Source organism: Polypterus senegalus, chromosome 5 (genome assembly GCF_016835505.1).
Source record: "Polypterus senegalus isolate Bchr_013 chromosome 5, ASM1683550v1, whole genome shotgun sequence".
NCBI lineage: Eukaryota > Metazoa > Chordata > Cladistia > Polypteriformes > Polypteridae > Polypterus > Polypterus senegalus.
The window spans coordinates 92,472,951-92,498,169 of NC_053158.1; positions in this window are offsets into that span (position 1 = coordinate 92,472,951).

The following is a 25,219-nucleotide window of genomic DNA, read 5'->3' on the forward strand; positions in this document are numbered from 1 at the left end:
TAAATCAATATAAACAGCCCTTAAGCTCAGCATTCTGTGAAAAGACAATGGCAAAAGCATAGGGGAAACAGAAGAATTTCAGCAAATACCTAGTGGAGGCAAGGAAAAACATACTATTTATTGGTTTAAACAGTGGTATAAACAACAAAAGGAAGTTGATCGAATGACACAGAGTGTCGGAGAAACTTGAAAGTTCAAGTTCACAAAGTCATACAGTGCCCAAAATAAATAAGAAGTAGTCAGATATCAAAGTTGCTATGAAAAGGCGAGTCGTAGCCCACCATCTGAGTGTCATATGGAAGCTTTTTAAGGTACAGAGAAAAGATAAAAAATTGGCAGTGTCAATAAAAGCTTGAAATGTCAACTTTAATCCTGAAATTTCCACTTTAATCACGTAGTTTATTTTGTCATTAAAGTAGAACATCATAAACTTAATCTTAAAAGCATTTAATTTACTAGTTTCTCAAATACCATTGTAACTAAAGTAGCATGTTAAATGCTTTGTATTGTATGTGCTCTTCTATGTGTGAAAATCAGTACGTGCTTATTAAACAAACTTTCTCTTCCTCCGACAGGACACAGAATCCATTACATTCATGATATCACAGCTCTCTGAATAAATTAAATATTGAAATGTATACTTGATATCATTTTCATGATAATAAGAAATAAAGCATGTTATTAAACATGGGAACATGGTGGCACAGTGATAGTGATGAGCTGGCACCCCGTCCAGAGATCGTTCCTGCCTCATGCAATATGCTTGCTGCACTATGCGCTTCCTTCGATGAAATAGTTTATTGCAGCAGTACTGTGTTTTTCAAACGTACTAAGTACCCAGTTCCAGTACTTCCTTTTCTTTCTCCAAGTACTCAATTGCCACACAATCAGCTCTGTAATAGATGTCAAGCCATCTGTAAGCTTAGAATGCAGATTCTTCAAAACTTTTAAGGAACATTGAAATATCTTCATAGTACATGTTTATCCATCCAGTGTTGCACCAGTCCCAGCAAGAATACAGCGTGAGGCAGTAACAATCACTGAACAAATCACAGCACAGAAACTGCACTCGTTAAAGTAGTAAATGACTTGCGGGTAAATGCAGACAGAGGCCATTTATCTGTTCTCATCCTCTTAGATCTGAGTGCCACATTTGACACCATTGATCACAATATTCTTAGAAATCGCCTTAGACAATGGGTGGACCTCTCTGTCAGTGTCTTAAATTGGTTTGAATCCAACCTGGCAGGGAGAAAATTCTTTGTGAGTTGTGGTAATCACATCTCAAAGACACATGATATTCTGTATGGTGTTCCACAAGGCTCTATCCTGGGTCCGCTGTTATTCTCAATCTACATGCTTCCGTTAGGTCAGATTATCTCAGGTTACAACGTGAGCTACCACAGCTATGCTGATGACATACAGTTGTACTTATCAATAGCACCTGATGACTCAGACTCTCTCGACTCACTAACACAATGTCTTACTGGTATTTCTGAATGGATGAATAGTAATTTTCTCAAACTAAATAAAGAGAAAACTGAAATTTTAGTAATTGGCAATAATGGATACAATGAGGTTATCAGAAATAAACTTGATGCATTAGGATTAAAAGTTAAGATGGAAGTAAAAACTTAGGGGTAACTGTTGACTGTAATCTGAATTTTAAATCGCATATTCATCAGACCACTAGGACAGCATTTTTTCACTTAAGAAACATAGCAAAAGTTAGACCTCTTATATCATTGAAAGATCATGAGAAATTAATTCACATTTTTGTTTTCAGTCAACTAGATTACTGTAACGCACTCCTCTCAGGACTACCCAAAAAAGACATAAATCACTTGCAACGAGTGCAGAATACAGCTGCTAGAATCCTAACTAGGAAAAGAAAATCCGAGCACATCTCTCCAGTTTTGATGTCACTACACTGGTTACCTGTGTCATTCAGGATAGACTTTAAAATTCTGCTTATGGTTTATAAAGCTTTAAATAATTTCGCTCCATCTTATATATCGGAATGTCTGACACCCTATATTCCAAATCGTAACCTTAGATCCTCAAATGAGTGTCTCCTTAGAATTCCAAAAGCTAAACTTAAAAGAAGTGGTGAGGCGGCCTTTTTCTGCTATGCACCTAAAATCTGGAATAGCCTGCCAATAGGAATTCGCCAGGCTAATACAGTGGAGCACTTTAAAAAACTGCTGAAAACACATTACTTTAACATGGTTTTCTCCTAACTTCACTTTAACTTTATACTGATACTCTGTATGTTCAATTCATCATAATAACTATTCATAGTGGCCCTAAAATCCGTACTGACCCCTACTCTCTCTTCTGTTTCTTTTTACGGTTTCTTTTTGGTGGCAGCCTGCACCACCACCACCTACTCAAAGCATCATGATGCTCCAACATTGATGGACTGAAAGCCAGAAGTCTACGTGACCATCATCATCAAGTCCTTCCATGAGAACCCTAAATACAAAGAGGACTGTTTCATTTATGTTAGGTAGATTGCCCAGAGGGGACTGGACGGTCTCTTGGTCTGGAATCCCTGCAGATTTTATTTTTTTTCTCCAGCCGTCTGGAGTTTTTTTTTTTCTGTCCACCCTGGCCATCGGACCTTACTTATTCTTTGTTAATTAATGTTGGCTTATTTTTATTTTTTATTGTGTCTTCTATTTTTCTATTCTTCATTTTGTAAAGCACTTTGAGCTACATTTTTTGTATGAAAATGTGTTATATAAATAAATGTTGTTGTTGTTGTTGAACGGGGCACCAGATCGTCGCTAGCGCTGCAACACCGTGTCCTCACATATGTAATTATTAACAATATATATTATTTAAACAATGTTACAATTTTATCTGTATAATGTAAAAAACATATTTTGCTGCATTTCATTTTGAAAATTATATCGTCATCATAGTAAATCCGTGCTTTAGAAAGTGTTTCAGGTTGTGCAATATTATAACTGTATGGCAAGTTTACAGTGAGGTAATTGTACTTAAAGGACCAAACAGTTCTATAATGAGCACTTGATGGACTAATTGCGTGCATTTAAAGCTCTTTGGATGAAACTGTTTCTGAATCGCGAGCTCCCTACAGGAAAGGCTTTAAGTGTTTGCCATATGGGAGCAGTTCAAATAGTGCATGGCTGAGGCAGCGTGTGCTTGATGCTGTATATCGATAGTTCTTTTTCTGATCAGCTGCTTGAGAGCTGTGATTCCACACTCAGATACAGTGTGATGAATACTTGAGAGTAACAATGCTAAAGCAGCTATGGTATTTGGAATAGTTTGGCCATTCCGTGGACCATTATATTGTTACGGGTTAATTACAATCAGATGCCTTAAACTAATAAAAAATATGCGGTTAATTTCAGTGTACTTGGTAAAGCTGTCAGGGATGTGCATCTAAAACAGAGCGGGAAACCACACTGGAACAAATGCACTGCTTTGACACTGGGTGCCACCAGTTTGCAATACTGAGCGGAGAACTTTTGTATGCCAAGGATTTAGCTGGCGTAAAAATGTGCGTGCCTTTACGCCAAGTTTAGTTTTTCTACATTGCGATGTGAGCGTGGAAACAGGCGTACATAAAATTTTTGTGCATACGCACCGTTTATACATGAGGTCCCTGGACATTAGCACAAATTATTGAATATAAATAAGAATACAATAGAAATAAAATCTTGTTGTACTCCTTTTTATGCCCTGCTTTGTGCCTCAGAAAATACAAATTATCGTCTATATACCAATAATCTAGATTTCCATCAATCACTTAGGATAGGGAACCAATGCAGGAAGCACTTCAAGATAGAGAAGATTTTATCTGATTCACCTTTCCATGATAATCACCTTTTGCTACCTTCTCAAACATACACTGTTTCTAACCTTTGAAAAGCAACTGGGATTAAAACACTTAAGAAAATGTAGATAAATAAGGTCTTTGCATCTTATGCTTCAAATTTAACTTCCCATCAACAATATTTTTCCACCACTTTAAAATCAGAAACTTTGGTTAAAGGAGCCTACCCAATTTTCCACAGCTCCCACCTATTTCTATTCCAGAACAAAATACTGATCAGTTTTGAAAACTCAGACAGTATCTCAATAACATTTTAAAGTCTCATCTTTTCAAATATCATAAGGTCCAGTAGGGAAAGGATCTTTCATTTAATGTCTTGGAAAAGAAGTGGGAGACAGCCATGGAGGCAATACACTCTACCTCCATATTTATGCAAAGCATTCAATCATTGTACTTAATATCTTTCATCGATCCTATTTATCTTATTTAAAAATGTCCAAAATGTATCCAGGGCAAGATACAACCTGTGAATGTTGAAATCTAGCTCCAGCCTCACTGGGCCACATGTTTTGGAAGTGCACTAAATTAACATTATTTTGGATAAAAAGTCTTTAAATGCCTATCAGACAACCTTGGTGTTACAATCACTTCTAGCCCATTAACAGCTCTGTTTGGTGTACTCCCAGATGGGCTTAAAGTGGAGAAGGACAAATTGATTGCAATTGCCCATACCACACTACTAACACATAGACTTACTGTATTTTGCTCAGCTGGAAGAATCCCAGCCCACCTGTTATAAGTCAGTGTGTAAATGATGTTCTGTACTACTTGAAATTAGAAAAAAAAAATTCTCGCTTAGAGGATCTGTTCAAAACATGTATAAAATGTGCCAAGATCTAGTTAATAATATTTTACAATAAGCATTTATATTGGGGAAAAGGACATGCTCCTTCTTTGTTGTTGTTAAAGATTTGCTCCTGCTGTTAGCAGTTTGAAGTATGTTTTTTTAAGTTTGACTTGGTTGTACGTAATGTTATCTTCCTCGGTGTATAAGTTAGACTTGAATGTATGGAATATTATTTTCTTCAAATAAAAGTAAAATAAAAAGAAAGGGTACCATTGATGCTTTTTGATAAGGGGTTGTAATAATTTGTTATGTTTGTTTAGAGTTGTGGCATCTGAGGGGACAAATAAGGTGTAGTTAGTGCCTTATGTGTGAGTGGAAGATAGTGTGTGTTGGTGGCCCATAAACCCCTTTGACACTAGCCCCATTGCCAAATATATATCATGGTCATACAATACTATGAAAATCTCAGGAAAGATAATAATTACATATACTGTACCTTGTGTTGTTTGATGTATAACGAAAAAGACAATTATTGGTTTTGTTCTCATGCTTTTCCAGGACGAGCAGTTGACTCTTAGCAACTACTTACCAATCAGCTAGGGACAGTGAGGATGAAAGAGGAGGATGGAATACTTTTCCAGCGGCTCCACCATTCAGTCCTAAATCATTCACAACCATGCACCATGCACTAAATTTAGCTGGACCACACCATTATCAAGGTGTTCTATCAGAATGTAGCATATACAAAGTATCTGAAGAAAAGGTGCAATTACTTATTTCTGTAGCTTACCACTGTACCCATGAGCTTTATTCCAGTAAATTAAATTATTTTAGAAAGGAGAGGCTTCCCAAACTGTGTACAATTCTCAACAAAATACTGAGAAACAATATCAATTTATTTGTATAATGTTGCTTTTTACATCCAAATAACATACTCCAACTTTACATATTCACCTTCCATGTTGCAAGTATAATCTTTTCTCCCCTGTTATTATTGATCTTGCAGAACTGTGGCTCTAGCAAACATCCCAACTGTAGCATCCAGCACCACCTTCAGGTAAATTCTTGATGGTGAGAAATTAATATTTTGCTCTAATACTGTCCTTAGATTAATGAATATTGATTGGCATCTTACATTATTCAAATTATGCAAGTACAGACACCCACAAAACAGCAACAGACACCACTTACAGGTCATTTCTTGATAGTGATGAATTATCTACATATTAGACTCAAATAAGGACTCTTGAGATTGGTGTTCATTCATATATCATGCTTCCAGTCTTTTCTGCACTGTATGTCCACAAAACTGCTTATATAAACAGATCCAACATCTGTTGGATTTCAACAAGCCAATGAATGCAGGCATTATTTAAATACTTAGAGTAAGATTGGAATGGTAAATGCAATTATACAAGTGTTTGCCTAGGCAGATATCATCTCTTCTATTGTTTAAATTAATTGGTATAACTAGAACTGTTGATTTTGTTTGCTTTTGTAGTTCATCAATCCCAAAGCAAAAGGCAGTGATTATGCAATTTCCCACAACAACTTCCAAGGGCTACAAATCAGACATGTGAAGCTAACTTAATTTTGTAAGGATATTATGGAAGTCATGAAGTGGACTGCAATGAGTTTAATGTAGTTTTAACGTATAGAATTATTTTATTGTGCTTCTTTTCTTTTGTATTTTTGCAGCAACATGTCATGAATTATTTATAAGAAAGATTACTCTAGGCTAAATTCTATTACTATATTTCTTTTAAAAATAAAAATAGAATAAGGAAGTGGTAGCCTAAAGTTTAGAGAAGCATGCATTTGGACAGAAGGTCAATTGGTCGAGTACCAGACCAGTGACATTCCATTCACAGGGATCCTCATCCATCTCTCATTATACAACTGTGGTGCCCTTAAGCAAGGCACTGAACCCCCAAACTGTTCCCCGGGCACTAGTCAATAGCTACATAGTGCTCCTACACTGGATAGGTGAAATCCAGAGGTCACATTTCATTGTAGTGCACTGTTGTGTATTTAAAATGACCAGTAAAGATTTTCTAATTCTGTACTAAGTGGCTGTTATCGCCCTTTAAGCATTTTATCTCCAACAAAAACTAAAGTTTATACAACACAGAATACTGCATGTATTTCTGTTTTATTTATGGGATTACCCCTTTGTTGCACTGTACTACATTACTGACATAACATTAAATGTAATTTAAGGATTATTGTTGTAAAACAGCACGCAAGTATCAAATTTGTTACACACGTTAATTCTGTTTTTTCTCTTTCAGCTCTGATCAGCGAGATCCTTACTAAGCAGGAAATGATTCTTGAGCAGCAGTCACTTATTCTGAAACTGAGACAAGCACAACAACAGATCTCCACTGACAACATTGTCACTTAAAGACTTAGAAGCTCTGCAAGCTTTTGAAGGTCAACCGCACATTCTAGATATGAAGGAAAAATTGGTTAGTTTATCCATTTTGCCGCAAACAACTTTTCGTGCAACTATGACCAAGTGATCTTTACCTTTGTGCATGCACATCTGATCTACACGTTGGCCACCTTGCAATCTCCTCTGATTAATCACTTAGGTCTGAAAAGAGGATACAATGCTAAGGAGGCAGTATGGAGAATTATTAAGAGAACTCTGAGTAAGAGCCTGGTAAAAATATTAATTGGGGGGGGGCTCAATGGGAAAACCTCTTTCACTTCCCTTCATCTAAAAGATGTGATCACTGGTAAATATTTTTTCTTTTTTTATTTCCTTTAATTTATCTACATTGTAATTTCATCATAAATAGTTTTATTCAACCACTCTTGGCTAAGTGATCAATAATTTATCAATATATTTTTAAACAGATAATCTAATACTTCCCACAAATTTGTTAATTAATATATATTTTGCTTTCCAGGCAGAGATCACAGTTGAAGTACTTGCACACATTTATAACACATTTCATCATTATTGTAATAACTATTTACTGTAAATGTATCTGGGCTTTTCAGTCTTACCCAAAAGTCAATAGACAAAGAAGTTGAGAATGTGATAAAGTGGTGGCTTCATCATTCTTCAAAGAGACGGTGCATGATGGAGAAGTGAAGGAAAACTGTGATTTTGTTTGACAGAGAAAACATTATAAAAACAATGCATTACCACTTACATTCTGTGAAAAAGTTTGGGCCAGTTTATAAGTTCTGAAGGCCTTTCTTAATTGTATGTGGAAGAACATTGTAAAAATAGTTACCAGTTTTATTCTATGACTGATTGTACATAGATAAATGCACATTATGATAAGTGTTATGTTGGCTGTTTATAATATTTAAAGTATTGACTCTTGGATCATTTATTACCAGGATGCTCCAGTATAGGTCTATGCATACAGTATATGATAGATAATGAACTCCATCAAAATTCATACAAAATGAAAGTAATAGTTTTATTATCAATATTAATTCTGTAAAAAATGTAAAGAAACAGTTAACTACTTTATTTTGACCAACAACATGACTAAAAATCTGCAATTGAATGAATCCTAGAAGCACGGCACCACACAGATTGCAGACTTGGCAGCACATGTGCCATAAATACACCACATTGCATGTGTTGCATACAACAACACATTTGGTAGTTTTTGATTATGCACTGCTATCCTGACAGTTGGGACAAATCGGACATCTTGTAATGAAGAAATTCCTTCGGAGCAGTGCTCTGCATCAGTGCTAGAGCCTACAGATACCACATCATCCAATTGATTGTCACTGCCTCGTTCTCTTACATTATCATCACAGTATTTCATCTTACAACAAATCTAGTTGTTGCAAAACATCAGCAGCTTTATACCTTTTTTGTGACGATATGCTTGTAAATGCGGACTGTCTATTTATAACAATTTTCCTCAAGCTGTTGCCTCTAATAAAAAAACACATCCTATGCTTCTGTACTAGATAGCAGCACTATAGTAGATAACTGAGATATGGCAGCAAAGCTCACCAGCAAGCTGGCTACATCTACTGTATATTGGCAGTATACTGGGATATGAGTTGTATCATACATTGTGCCTTGACAGGCTCAATGACATACAACTTAACTCATACCTTGCATTCAAAGTGTTAAATGTGAATGTGTTGGGGAGCCCAGAGACATTTGTTCACACTATTGTACCCTAGCTCAATAATCTGACTATTTTGACTAATTTGACTAAAGAGACAGATACTCCATGTGGTGTTTTCTTTCCATTTTCACAAGGTCATCTCCAATGATTTTCCCCATATCTCAAAGGCATGAATATTAGACTGAATTATCTGCCTAATTTGCAGGAACTGTTAGTGTGCCTCATGATGGACTCTGTGCCATATCCAGAGTTTTGTTTCTGTGTAACTCAGTGCAACCTTCCAATTTAATTTAGTTTTTCTGCTCAGACTCGCTAAAGTAAGTTATTCAGTTTAGCTCTTGTTGTAGTCATTGTAGACTATACCAACCATTAAATATATATTTTTTTGCTGCCTTACCAGTAAATATAAGTATGTTAAATGTATTTAATCACTTTACTCAGTACTGATATGTAACATTATTGTACAGATAGCTTACCTAAAGATTCTTCGTGAACCCTTCTGGTATTTAAGAAATACTTGATTAGATGAACATTTTGGAAATACATTAGAAACAAAATTAAAAACAAAAGTTGAATGTTATTTTATTTTTAGCTTAGAGACAAGAGAATGTCTTTGTTATACTCAGTAAGGGAAATAATGTTCTTCCTTGTGACATTTAGTAATATTCCTGAAGACTGCATCTAATTTTTAGTATTGATTTTTAGCATAATATTTGTCACTTACTGAACGGAACTGAGTGAAGTAGAAGCAAATTGATCTCTTGAGCTCTTCAAATCAGAATTTGTCATCATCTTTCAAAGTAGGATGGTTCATTTTCAGAAAGCTAGATCCATATTTAATTAGCTCTTCCTGCTTCTGACCTCTTTTTGATTAATAATTTTGTACAACCTTTTGCCAAGATCAGGAAAGCATGCTTTAGATAATAATTTTGTGGTTGCTAATGAAACGCCTGTCTATGCACTGTGAGAGAAGGGAAAACAGAAAGACTTTCCACATTTTAATAGGCTCTACTGCAAAACACAATTATCTGCATTTGGTACCTTGAACCTCTTGATAAAGATGTGTAGAGTAAACAATGTATATTAAAAACATTTATAAAAACTATCAATAGATTTGCCATCACTCCATTTACATCATTTTGCATTCTAATCTATTAAAAAAACAGGTCTTTCAATATAGTATATTTTTCCTCTTTGGATTTTTTCCCCAGTATTACCTACTATAAATCTGTAAACCTTCTGTTATCAGCTTATTATGCTTTTAATTGCAAACATTGTAAACTAAAGTGCATGCTTTCTTATATTATTGGTTTTAGAATTATGAATTAATTATTTAATTAATATCTAATATACCTGCAGCTAGCAAAAACAGTTGTATGGACTTTGTTTGTATATAAGACTGCAAGTCTTGTCAAAATCTTTTAAAACGGTACAAAAAACAGCCAATTACATAAATATTTACATACTTTGAAATAATAGGTTATTTCTCATTATGTATTGAAAATGATTTTAAAAAGCTCACACTATATAGCATTAACATCTACTCTATAATAAAACACTAAGGTCTGTGTGTCCAGCCCCACTGAGCAATCTGATTGGTCAGTTTGTCTTTGGTGTGATTGGTCACTTTGGCTTTGGTGATGCAATGAAAGAAGTGTGAATGTGAGACGCATAAGAAAGAGCAACTGGAATACAGACCGCTAAAGCAGTTCTTTATATTTAATAAGAGGTCATTTATGTTATGCTTATGTTTGTACCCTGTAGAAGTTGTATTTAATTCTTCATACTTAGAAATTCATTAATCTACCTTTTAGTGGGATTAGGAAATGAAAGTATGCATATCAATAGGCAATGAAATTTCCACTCAAGTCATTGCACTAGCAGAAGACTGCAAAGTGGTGGCAGGGGAAAGTGTAGTTAAGCAGCATAGGATGGTGGTCTGTAGGATGACGTTGGAGATCAAGAAGAGGAAGAGAGTGAGTCCAGAGCCAAGGATCAAATGGTGGAATTTGAAAAAGGACGGCTGCAAGGTTGAGTTTAGGGAGAAGATGAGACAGGCACTGGGTGGTAGTGAAGAGTAACCAGATAGTTGGGAAACTACAGCAGAAGTAGTAAGGGTGACAGCAAGAATAGTGCTTAGTGTTCTATCTGGACAGAGGAAGGAGGAAAAGGAAACCTGGTGGTGGAATGGGGAAGTACAGGAAAGTATACAGAGGAAGAGGATGGCAAAGAAGAAGTGGGATAGTCAGAGAGATGCAGAAAGTAGACAAGAGTACAAGGAGATAAGGCGCAAGGTGAAGAGAGAGATGGCGAAGGCTAAAGAAAAGGCGTATGATGAGTTGTATGAAAGGCTGGACACTAAGGAGGGAGAAAAGGACCTGTACCAATTGGCTAGACAGATGGACCAAGCTGGTTAAGATGTGTAGCAGGTTAGGGTGATAAAGGATAAAGATAGAAACATACTCACAAGCGAGGAGAGTGTGTTGAGCAGATGGAAAGAGTTCTTTGAAAGGCTTGAGTGCATAATGAAGAGATGGTGAATCAGGAAGTGCAACAGATTAGCAAGGAGGAAGTAAGGACAGCTGTGAAGAGAATGAAAAATGGAAGGGCCGTTGGTCCAGATGACATACCTGTGGAAGTATGGAGGTGTTTAGGAGAGATAGCAGTGGAGTTTTTAACCAGATTGTTTAATGGAATCTTGGAAAGTGAGAAGATGCCTGAGGAGTGTAGAAGAAGTGTACTTGTGCCGATATTTAAGAATAAGGGGGATGTGCAGGACTGTAATAACTACAGAGGAATAAAACTGATGAGCCACAGCATGAAGTTATGGGAAAGAGTAGTGGAAGCTAGGTTAAGAAGTGAGGTGATGATTAGTGAGCAGCAGTATGGTTTCATGCCAAGAAAGAGCACCACAGATGCGTTGTTTGCTCTGAGGATGTTGATGGAGAAGTATAGAGAAGGCCAGAAGGGGTTGTATTACGTTTTTGTGGACCTGGAGAAAGCATATGATAGGAGGCCTCGAGAAGAGTTGTGGTACTGTATGAGGAAGTCAGGAGTGGCAGAGAAGTACATAAGAGTTGTACAGGAGTAAACAGGAGTCCCCATGGACTATTATGTTTGCTGATGACATTGTGATCTATAGTGATAGTAGGGAGCAGGTTGAGGAGATCCTAGAAAGGTGGACATATGTTCTAGAGAGGAGAAGAATGAAGTTCAGTAGAATGGTAAGGATACAAGGTGTATAGTTAGTGAAGGTGGATGAGTTTAAATACTTGGGATCAACAGCACAGAGTAATGGGGATTGTGTAAGAGGGGTGAAAAAGAGAGTGCAGGCAGGGTGGAATGGGTGGAGAAGAGTAACAGGAGTAATTTGTGACAGACGAATATCAGCAAGAGTGAAAGGGAAGGTCTACAGGACAGTAGTGAGACCAGCTATGTTATATGGGTTGGAGACGGTGGCACCGACCAGAAAGCAGGATAGGACAGATATGGATGGATAGGATTAGAAATGAGTACATTAGAGGGTCAGCTCAAGTTGGACGGCTGGGAGACAAAGTTAGAGAGGCGAGATTGCATTGGTTGGAACATGTACAGAGGAAACATACAGAATATATTGGAAGGAGGAAGCTAAGAATAGAACTGCCAGGGAAGAGGAAAAGAGGAAGGCTTAAGTGAAGGTTTATGGATGTGGTGAGAGAAGACATGCAGGTGGTGGGTTTAACAGAACAAGATGCAAAGGACAGAAAGATATGGAAGAAGATGATCCACTGTGGCAACCCCTAAAGGGAGCAGCCAAAAGAAAAGGAAAGAAGACTGGTTTTATATTACCGTAAATGATTTTCCTCTAGCTATTCTCTATTATGACGCTTTCCTACTTCAGCAATGCACCTTTCCCTATCCTGGATGGGGCTTTGGCATCCTAAACAGGTAACATCCCAACTGTCAACCCAAATGGAATATGAAACAAACCATAATACCCAATGCCACCACATTGTTCTTTAATATATTGTCACAAGAATGAGTCCTAGGTATCATGAAGGTTTGGGGAAGCCACCCGTATATTGTTCAAGGGCTGCAAAATGAAGTTAACTTAAACACAGACGTGAGTCCAAAACAGAACTGTTTATTGAGACAAGATGGTGGCTTTAAAGACCAGTCAAGGAAATGAAGTCATCTGTGGCGCCAGTACTCTGCAGGATTTCCTGTGGATGGTCTGCAAGAGATTGAGAGAGGCAATCAGCGCACCCTGCCGTCCCCTGGTCTGGCGTGGAATTGCTATCATTTAGGCCCTTCAGCTGTCTCCAAATTGCACATGTGTGACAATATGAAAACACAGGTCATCTGAATGATCATTAACAACAAAATCTAGACCATAAGCAGTAGATACAATATTTAGAGCACAGCTGTTTTCACATTTTGTTGTATTTTTAGAATGAATTCGGGAGATTTGAGGGGAGCAGGAGACAAACTGTTATCAGGAATGCATTAGGTGGTACCATCTAGTACTATCTTCCTCCACAATAAAAAGATAAGTGTTTGTGTCTCTGTCTGTGTGTCCATCTGGTTTTTGTGTCTTTGTCATTTCAATAGACAGTACTTCGCAAACATTAACACCACTTCTAAGAATCCCATACCAAATGGAATATAACAGGGACATATTTATTGCATGGTGCACTGCAAATGTTAACGCTTAGATCCACATTGATTTCAACCCATCTTCAAGTCAAGTCAAGTCAAGTAGAGCTTTATTATCATCCTAACAATATACTTACATTTCACAGTGGGACAAAATATCGTCCTCCAGGGTCAAAAGCTGCAATACACAATATATATATATATTATGATAAAAGAAAAATAAGAAAAAAGAAATCAAGAATATATATACAGTGTTATGTAATGTTATATAATCCAGAGAGTGTATGGAGTAAAGGTTCCAGTGTAGAGGAGGGCAGCATAGTGTTCAGGAGCCGGACTGCTTGGGGAAAGAAACTATTGCACAATCTCACAGACCTGCTCCTGATGCTACAGAGTCGCCTTACAGGTGGAAGAGGAGTAAACAGTTGGTGGGAGGGGTGGTGGGGATCAACCATGATACTAGTGGCTTTATGAAGGCAGCATGAGGTGTAAATCTCCTGCAGACTGGGTAGAGAGCTACCAATAATGCGCTCAGCGGTCCTCACAATCTTCTGAAGGGCTTTGCGGTCAGAACCATAGCAGTTTCCATACCAGACTGTGATGCAGCTGGTCAGGACGCTCTCTATGGTGCCTCTATAGAAGCTAGTAAGTATGGGTTTGGGGAGGTGCACCTTCTTCAGTCGTCGAAGGAAATAGAGACGCTGCTGGGCTCTTTTTGTAAGGTAACTGGTGTTTTTGGTCCATGACAGGTCCTCTGTGATGTGAACACCGAGGAACTTGGTGCTCTTCACTCTCTCTACTGTGATGCCATCAATGCTGAGTGGGAGATGGACAGCCTCGGTCTTCCTGAAGTCAACAATCAACTCTTTTGTCTTTTCAACATTAAGAGACAGATTATTATCTTTGCACCAAAGTGCTAGCCGTTCCACCACTTCTCTGTACGCCGCATCATCATCGTTCTCGATGAGTCCCACTACTGTAGTATCATTGGGAAACTTGATAATGTGGTTTGTGTCAGAGTTGGAAGTGCAATCATGGGTCATCAGTGTGAAGAGTAGCGGGCTAAGCACACAACCCTGGGGGGCACCTGTGCTCAATGTGATGGTGTTAGATCTTATATTCCCAATCTGTACTGTTTGGGGTCTTTCAGTGAGAAAGTCCAGAATCCGGTTGCAGGTGGAGGTGTTATGTCCAAGCAAATCCAGCTTACTGATCAGCTGCCTGGGAATAATAGTATTGAATGCTGAGCTGAAGTCAGTGAACAGCATTCTTACATGTGCGATGATCCAGGTATAACAGAGTCAGATGGAGTGCCATTGAAATTGCATCGTCAATTGATCGGTTTGATTGATATGCAAACTGTAAAGGGTCCAGTTTGGGGGGCAGCTGGTTCTTTATGTGACTCAAGACTAACCGCTCAAAGCACTTGATAATGATTGAAGTAAGTTCCACTGGGTGGTACTCATTGAGTTCCGAAGCTGTGGCTGTCTTTGGGACAGGTCTGATGATGATATTTTTTAAAACATTGTGGCACAACAGCTTGGCTCAGGGAGATGTTGAAGATGTCCACTTGGACATCAGTCAGCTGGTCAGCACAGACTCTGAGCACTGAGCACACGTCCAGGTATGTTATCTGGTCCAGCAGCTTTGTGTGGGTTGACTTTGGTGAGAGTCCATCTCACACTAGCTGCAGACAGGGACAGAACTTGATTGTCTCGAGAGGATGTGGTCTTCCTTGCTGGCTACCTATCTTAAATAGGTAGCACTGCTATTAAATTATATGTGCAAACAAATTTTGATTTTTGTGTCAACATTTTAAGGAGAACCCCATCAACAGATTAAGTCCTAAAGGAACTAAATTATTAAATTGCTTGCCTTGTATTTTTTCAACCAAAAAAAAGCCAAGAAAGACCCAAAATTCCAAACATAAAGTGTAGTATGAGCAGTGAGCCTAAAAGCACTTCACCTGTCACAACTAAACCATAGACTTGCAGAGAGCACCCACACCTTCAAATAATCAAAGGCAAAGGCACAGTGCACCCTTACACTGTTAGAGAGAACTGTAGAAAGTGGCTTCCTTAATCTTGCCTTCAGGCAGAAACTATTGATGAGACAGCACATACTGTCAATATACTAACTCGTCTCTTTTGTCTTTGTTTCAATGCTTGTTCTGGCCTTTCACGTAATTGCTATTTTGAATGCAACAAAGTTATATGCAGTTCTTGTTACCATTATCCATTTAGTTACTCCAGTATATTTCAATGGCCTTTGAAAAGTTCCTTCTGGTATATTGATTCTGGATATTATAGGAGCAGTGGATATTTAAGCTTTCTGATAACAGCGTTTATTCTTATTGAATAAAAGATATGATTTTCAGTAACTCTGATGCAACCTACTTGGATTACAAGGGGTTTAGAAAATTGATGAAGGAGGAATTGTTAGACACCAATTAAAGTATGCACTAGGTTGCGTGTGGCTTAATAAAGCCATCTTCCTAATCTAAATGAATAAAATATTCATTAACTAACTCTGCATTCAGCAACATTCATCTGAGATACAAGTAAAAATGGAAATGGTTGAGAATATTTAAATCTGCAGTAATGCAAAAAGAACTCTCTTCTGGAATGGTTAAAAATATTGAAAAGTGTTATATTCCAAAAAGAAATCTTCTTAAGAAATAAATATTACAATAAGAACATTTCATATATACTTTAAACATACAGTTGGAATGTCTTTCATGGTCCAAAGCCAAATGACATATATTAAATTAGAATCTATTTTTTGTGCTTTAACAATGGTAGTTGTAATAGTAGTGGTAATTGCTCTGTCGGGTTGAAGTCTATGGTATATATTTTATTCCACAGTGAAATTAGTGAGTGTGTCTTTAATGTTTCTATGTAAATTTATGTAAATCTTTTAGTTTAAACTGTGATTGACTGTTTGATTTTATTATAGGATAATGAACGCCTTTATATAAATGAATTCAATTCAATATACTTTTTTTGTAGTGCACTTTACATTATGAATCTCAGAGCATTGAATGTATATAATAATATAATTTAATATATGCAGTTAAACAATGCAAAATACTCAATAATATGTGAAATTCCTTACATGTTATGCATGCTGTATACAGTTCCATGCAAACCTTTGAACACCCCTGGCCAAATGACATATTGTTTTGGTATTTGAATTTAAAACATAGCAAATACAACTTTGACAGCAAGCAAACTGAGACAAAGGTTAAAGTTTATTTAAAGACACAACAATTTGGCTTTATCATCAGGTGTGCAACTTTAAAGGAGAAAGTAAGTAGCATATACTGTATAGAACAGGAAGAAACAAAGGCAGGGTAGATGAAAGTAGAAAAGATGACAGTAGGTGTGAAAACACTGCCATTAGAGAAGATGAAGGGAGAGATTAAAAAGTCAGTTGGTCATTAAGACCTGGACAAAAAATGCAAAACCAGGGTCTGAGTGAACTTAGCATGTTCAGTTTTTCTTTGAAAAGTGTCTTTTAAGGCCTGTAAACGAACACAAGAGAGATCAGTGTGGTTGTGATCAAGAAATGTAAAGTGTTCTGCAATAGGCTTTGTAAGGTTTTTGATTTTAATAGCTCAAACGTGCTCCCTGAAATGGTCTGCTAGCTGTTTCCCTGTTTTACCTACTGTATGTAGATGGCTAGACACGTCCTATAAGAGATGCGGTAAATACGATTTTTAGACTCCCAAGTAGCCTTGTATTTAATATGGAATTTACCAGAGGGACCAGGTACAAGGATATTGTTGGTGACATATTTTCAAGTGACACAGCAGCTCCTATTACAGCTCAACTCCCTTCTGAGGAATGTGGTTGTCCTCTGTGAAGTGAGCTGTGGATGAGATGTTTGCTTAGGTTAGGTGGTTGATGATCAGGATTAGGAAATGGCTCTTGTGAAAGGGTTGATGAGGAAATGTTGTTTGATGACTTGTGGGAGAGACAGAGTGTTAGGGTGGAATGGGAGGATCAGTAGGATGTGTAATTTATTATTGGGGCTCCACTTAGGGGTGTATATTACAAGGTCTACTCCTGGCTTGAAAGAAACAAAAACAATGGCATTTTTATGTAAGTGATTTATTCAATAAACTAAAAAATGTGAAAAAATAAAAAAATAAATGTGGCATTTACATAAGTCCAGGCATCCATTCAGCTGTAAGGTCTCCAACTTGTTAAGTCATTATTCTGGACTGGCATAGCTTGTGTGGTGGATTGCCGGCATTTCACTCCGGCCCTCAACCCCAGGCCGCCAGGAGGAGCTCTCCCGACAGCATGATCATGCCCCGAGTTCCAGCAGGGCATCATGGACTATGTAGTGTTTGTACACAGCCCTGCTGGATACCTTGGGGGCCACCAGGCGTCGCTGTAGGGGGGCTCATAGGCTCTTATGTGCCCTATAACCCGGGAGTGCGTCACGGTCACATGACAGGAAGAAACGATGTGCTCCCGGGTTGAAGAAAAGGACTATTTACCCTGACCCGGAAGGAATAAGGACTTGTGGACTGTTGGGCAGGAACACCTCCGGGTCAGGGAATATAAAAGGACTGTGGGAACTCCCAGACGATGAGCTGAGTTGGGAGGCAGGGTGGCTAAGCGTCTGGGAGTGGAGGATTGTTATTAATTATTGTATTATTTGAGAATTGTGGAGAGGAGCGTGCTTTGTGCACTTTATTATTATAATAAATTTCATTTTTGGACTTTTACCTGGTGTCTGACGTATAGTCTGAGGGTACAAGGGTGCGAGCAAGCATCTTATTCTATCACACTTGTTAGTGTTTGTCTGGTAAAGATTGGTCATTAGGAAATGTCACCTGATGATAATTACTGAACATAATAAATTCTTTGACTTTCAAAACATTGTGCAACACTCAACAATCATGCAGTTGACTGTGATCCCTGAAAGATACACTAATGTATGCCATCATAGGAGGGGAAGGCTGTAAAAAGATATCTAAGTAATTTCAGCTAGCAATCCAAAGCATCATTGTGAAATGGCAGTTAAAGGGAACCGTAGATGTCAAGACAAGATTTGGAAGGCAGTGAAAACTTCACAGGTAGAACAGGTTGTATATTGTACAGGAAGACAAAGCAAACCACTCATTTAGATAGATAGATAGATAGATAGATAGATAGATAGATAGATAGATAGATAGATAGATAGATAGATAGATAGATACTAGTCATCTGACTAGTCATAAGAGATCTGAGGGTAGGTTTAACTATGAAAAGAGTGATGGTGTACTGCTCTGCTGCTCAGTATTACTTACATGGACATGGCTCCCTAGAAGAACCATCAGAAGGAATCCTCATCTGTGATCTCATCATAAAAAATAATTATGCCTTACGTATTGTAACTAGTGTCTGCATTGGACAGTGGCATTTAAAAACCAAGTGCTGTAGCTAAATGAAGTGAAAATCTAACCCTTTGGTCAAAACCACAAACAATTTGCTTGGAGAAAAAAAACATTTAAAGAGAAGAACACATTAACAGCTGTTAAGCAAAGGGTGGATATATTATTATTTGAGGTTCTGTGGCAACATGAGGAACAGTAAATATTGATCAAGTACAGGAAAGAATGGATTCCTCTAAATACCAACAAATCCTTGAGAAGAACGTCAAACAATGAGTCAGGAAACTGAAGGTAAAAAACTGATGTTTTTTGTATAACAAAACAACAATCTAAAGCACACTTTGAAATATACTGTGAAGGTTTCTCAGGAAGCTCAAGGAGAAAATCTGAAAATCTGTGGGTAGATCTTAAATGTGTAGCGCATGTAAGACAGCCCAAGAATATCTTACTGCGCGAAGCAATCTGCAAGCAAGAAAGGGGGCAACATTTCCAAAATCAGAATTCAAAAACTCATAGCTTTTTTTTGTTGTAATCTGAAAATTTAAAAACTGAATACCATACAAATCTACACAAATCTACACTATTTATATACTGATGTCCATTTTCCGTGAATGCACTATTTAGTTTATGTTTTTGTGTTTACCATTTTCTGTACCTTTTTATGTTATTGGGTGGATTGCTGAGGGAGTTTTTATCACTGCTGCCTCACAGCTCAGGAAGACTGGGTAAGAATTGTGGCCCATTCAATGCTTGTGTGAGTGATGTAAATTGATTATTTGTCCTCCTCATTTCATAGGCATACATGTTCGGTTGACTGATGCTCTAGATTGACCCTGTTTTAGCAGGTGTGTGTGTGTGAGAGAGAGAGAGAGGGTGTCCGGTGATGGAGTGGCACCCCTTTCAGGGTTTATTTCTTCTCCACAACTATTGGCACCTGTATAGGAATAGTACATTGGGCTCATAAATGGATGAGAGCTTAATTAGTAATAAACTGAATTAAAATCAAAAAAGTAAAGTATTAGTATTTAATTTGCAGCTTTGTTTTTATTTCACTGTTATTTTTTAATTATTTTAATATTTTTATATTTCACATTTTACAATTTCTTTAATGCATGCTGTGAGGTTTAATTAGTTTTAACTTAGAATGCCACTGCTTTTCTCACATATATCTTAGTTTAATGGTTGATAAATAAAATATTTGAATGCCAGTAACCTTTGAATATTGGCATCAGAATTTCAAAGTCAAATGTTTTGTAGCAAAATCTTAACTTATTTGCAAGTCTAACTTTTCCATAAATTAGAGCATTGTATACTTAAATGAAAGAGTGCATATATTTCCATAACATAACCAAAATGGCATAGCTAAAAATAAAATGGAACACAATAAATAGGAATCAGTGGCTTTTACTTTTAAGCTTTCACCACCCAAGAGACTATCAGTATCAAAGATGAACACAATATAAATTATTAATTTCAAACTGATAATGCATTCTAACCAGACTTTATGCATTGCCTTAATGTGACGAGAACAAGTGCAACAGCATCTCTTAACTTCTTCAAATTTGTCTGGTATATTTTTCACTAATTTTGGTTCCTCTCAACACCTTTTTTTTCATGATGATGTTAAATCCTTAGACTATGATTTAAATCAAGGCCACTGCAGATATCTTCATTACTTAATAAAAATAAAATGAATTGTCAATTTGCAATTTGGATGATACTGATCAAGCTTGCATTCCTACATAAATATCTCTTGTTATTGTAGATCATAGCAATTACTCCATTAAAAATTAGAACAGAAAACTAGCGCTTAGAGCATAGCTGCAAGTTACTGTATGTGTTAACAGCTCTCATACAGAAGACATTTGCAGTCACAATCTGACTTGGTGGAGGACTATACGAATGAAAGAAGAAAACTGCGAAACTACATAACGCAATGGCAGAAAAAGGTTGCACAAAGCTATTAAAATTAAAAAGGAATACAGAAATATTTTCATCATGTATAGGCAGGTGTTAAGTAGTGAAATATGATTTTTTTTCTTTCATTTTTATTAGCAATAAAGTAAGCCACTGCCAGAAAAGAAACCCTTACTAAAATTATCTTTTTAAACTGCCTTTCTGTTCATGGAGGTAAACCAAGTCTGGCTATAGTTCAAAACAGAAGATGTGTGTTTGCACATATATATGATACCTTAAATAAGCATTCAGATCCCTTCACTCTGTATATATTTTTGCTAAAATCCGTTAAATTAGAGCTGCTGCTTAATCACTGTTAATGCGTGTGATTAATACGTTAAAAATTTTTGGATTAAAGGGTTAAGAATTTCTGCTATTATTTTTTTTTAATGGCACCCCTAAATTTAATTCAATTTTACACTTGATGAAGCAGCTCCAAATGAATCCGAGACTATTACAGTAATAGTAGTAACGAGTCACCGGCATGTGGTATTTCTTGATAATGGTCTTTATCCATACACCTCTGTAGTGCTGCCACCCATTCCTTATAATGCCATAAAATACTTAATGCCATATTGGATTGGTAAGGGATATAATTTGACTGAAATTTTCAAAAACATTTTTTCATATACAGTGGAACCTCGGTTCACGAACGTCCCGGTTCACGTACAACTCGGTTCACGACCAAAAAGCTCGCCAAACTTTTGCCTCGGTTTACAACCACGCACTCGGTATACGAACAAGCCAGTTTTCCTTGCCTGACTGCCTGAGCTGTGCTGAGCTGAGAGAGAGAGAGAGAGAGCAAGAGCGAGTGAGCACGTGCCTGCTGGGGAGGGGAAGGGGGAGGAGGAGGAGGAGGAGATTGCTGCACTGTTTGCCTGCCTATCTGCAGCCAGTAAGTTCAAGCCAACCATCCCCCAATTCCACGTGTCTGCTGGGGAGGGGGAGGAAGAGATTGCTGCACGTGTTTGCCTGCCTATCTGCAGGCTGTATGTGCTGAAAGAGAAAGCAAGCTAGCAAGCCGCGTGGCTGCAAGAGCTCTGTTCATTGTTCTCCTTCCATTGACTTCTAAGCAAGTGAAGAAAGTTTTGAAGAAAATTGAAATCGAAGTAAAGAAAGAAATTACAAGAGGTGGAAAAACTGTTTACCAGTTTACTCATTTACCAATCTGAGAACCCTGGTGCTTTCAAGCAGCGCAATGTAAACAAAGCCAGACTGCCAGTAATGTGGGGCGCAAACACGAAGGATTGGGTCGCAAGGAGTTTGTTTTTGGAATGGCTGCATGAGGCTTTCACTCCTACCAGCTAAAAGCACCAGAAACCCAAGAAATCACAAGAGAGAAAACACCTGAAGGAAAACACTTCATGCCAGAACTCGACTCATGCAAGGTTAGTTTTCTTGGTGGTTTTTGTATTACGGATTTTTCAAAAGTTAATTTTTCAGTTCATAACGCGATTTGTTGCAATGTTACTTTTATCTTTTTTCAAATGTTCCTTTTTTCCGCTGTGCTTAAAACCCATTTTAAAAACAGTGTTTACAGCGATCAGGCTTTAAGTTTAATAGCATGATCTCCTGCAATCTTTCTTTTTTGGTTGCTTGCGAGTTGGTGTTTGCATGCACTGCACTTCGGATTTGTTTTAATGTTCGTTTTTTTCTGCTGTGCTTAAAACTCATTTTAAAAAAAATGCTGCGAGCACGTGCTACAGAGAGATTAGAGAGCGTGAGCCAGCAAGCGGAGAGAGAGGGGGCAGCTGACAGGGAAGGGATGGGGGAGGATAGGGTGTGTGTGTGTGTGTGTGTGTGTGTGTGTGTGTGTGTGTGCGCACGCTACAGAGAGAGAGCGTCAGCCAGCCTGCTCCTGTAGCTGAGGGAGGGAGGGAGCTGGCAGCCAGCTCCTATAGCTGAGCAGGGAGCCTGGGTGTTTTGTGTCAGTGTTATTCAATGTTTTTCCATTAGTTTACTATTACACTGTGCATTCTATGGTGTAATTAACTATATTTGTGCTTAATCTTTACATATATTTACATATTTACATATAGTTTGTACTGTCTGGAACGGATTAATTGTATTTACATACAATCCTATGGGGGAAACTGCTTCGGTTCACGACCAACTCGGTTTACGACCAAAGTTCTGGAACGAATTATGGTCGTGAACCGAGGTTCCACTGTATACACTAGTTTTTCAAAGTGCAGTGAATAAAATAAGAACAATTAAAATAAAACCTGTTATACAAGCGGAGTAAGTTTTATTTTGAGTTACAGGCTCATACAGTATATATTTCTTGTAGAAATAATACAATTTTGTAGATGTTTCTTGTTGCCAATGTCGCATGCAGCTGGGGGTGGAGCCCAGCCGGGATGTCCGAGGGGACCGGAGGAGGGCTGGTGCCTCCTCCCGACCACGAGGGGGCAACCGCCCTGGTTTTGTTAGTGGCCTCGGGTAGGGGGCTTGGAAGCCCAACCTTGTAGGGGCCCGTGGTCACCGCTAGGCGGCTCCCCAGTGCCTGAAGAACCCTGGAGCCCAACACTTCTGCCACACCCGGAAGTGCTGGGGGGAAGAAGAATGGGTACACCCGGAGGGATTCCGGGTGCGCAGCCGGCACTTCCGCCACATGGGGGCATGTCCATGAAGGAGTGCCGGAAGGCAGCTGGAGCCCATCCGGGTTGGTATAAAAGGGGCCACAGAAGGAAGGCATAAAGGACTGTGTGAGAGGCCCGGTCTTTTGGGGAATCGGTGCTGGAGGCACTGGGTTTGCGCACTTGGATTGTAAATATTGTATATAGTGGTGCTCTTAATAAACGTGTGTTGGGTGAACGAACGATGTCCATCTGTCTGTGTCCGGGTCCCGTTCCACACCAAGTAAACAGGAACAAAACTTTAGCTTTTACATACCTGGTAAGTCAATATCAACAGTATTAATATTTTGCAATCTCCACTTTTTAACTAATGGCTTGTTACAATATGCAGCAGAGAATATCTCTTTTAACTAACCGGACATCTGGTGCAATAACAGAAAGCATTCAAAACCTGTAAGATACAATAAATGCAAATATAATAGCAAGTTTTGTTTTTCTACCAAATTTCAGTCTTCAGTGTTTTTTGGTTTGACTACAGTATGTTATGGTTTACATTTGGACAGAAGAATATAAATGAAGAAAAACTTGTACTTTTAGAGCAAATTGATAGCTTTAAAATAAGGAGCAGTAAAATGGGATGTAGATTTTTGTATTTTCTTCTTCTTCTTTCTCCAACTTTTCCCACGTCTATGTGGGGTCTATTTCCTTCATCAATCTTCTCCATACAACTCGGTCCTGCACCTCCTCCCCAGTAGGACCCCTTTCCCTCAAATCTTCTTTTACTTTATCCATCCTACTTTGCTTTGGCCTCCCTCGCTTTCTCTTTCCCTGTACTTCCATTTCTATTACTCTTTTGCCAATGTATATACATTGTCTCTCCTCATCATACGCCCATACCAATTCAATCTACTATCCTGTATGTTCTTAGATATCTCTCCAACTTTTGTTGTACCTCTGATTGTCTCACTGCTTATTCTGTGCTTTTTGTAACACCACACGTCCATCTCAATATTCTCATTTTGCCACATCTAACTTCTGCTCCTGCGCTCCTTTTACTGCCCATGTCTCAACTCCATACATTCGGTACATCATTGCTGGTCTTACCACTGTTTTAAAAACCTTACCTTTAACCTTTACCTTAATTCTTTGATCACACAATACTCCTGATGCCTTTTTGCAATTGTTCCATTCACACTGTATTCTATGGTTTATTTCTGCATCTAATTTTCCAGTTTAGGCTAACACTGACCCTAGATAGTTACATTTATCCACTATTTTCAATAGCTCTCCCTGCAAGCTAACTTCTGAATCCTGAGCATCATTAAACCTCATATATTCTGACTTCTTACTATTAATTTTCAATCCTCCATCTTCCAAAGCCCTTCTCCATTTTTCCAATTTTGTTTCCAATTCCTCTTTTCTGGTGCTAAACAACACAATGTCATCAGTAAAATGCATGCACTGGTGGATTGATCTTTTATCCCATGACTTAACACATTCATAACCAGATGAAAGAGGTAAGAACTTAGAGGTTCCCTGGTGCAGACCTACTCTAACTGGGATATTGCCTGTTATCCTGACACTGCTTTTAACTCAAGTCCTCACTCCCTCATACATATCCTAGACTAGCCTTACATACTTCTCTTGTACATCTTTCTTTCCAACGCACCTCCAGAGCTCTTGACAAGACTGCATCAACTTTTTATATATATTTAAAACAAGGGTGCCTAATGCGTCAATCACGATCAACCGGCAGATCGCAAAGGTAGTGCAGGTAGATTGCGTTGCATTCAAAAAAAAAATTCTTTAAACGTTAGTCTATCATATATCCTCCCTATGGCATTTGCCACTTGATTGACATACACAGCGGCCAGTCTGAGATCTCCTTTCTTC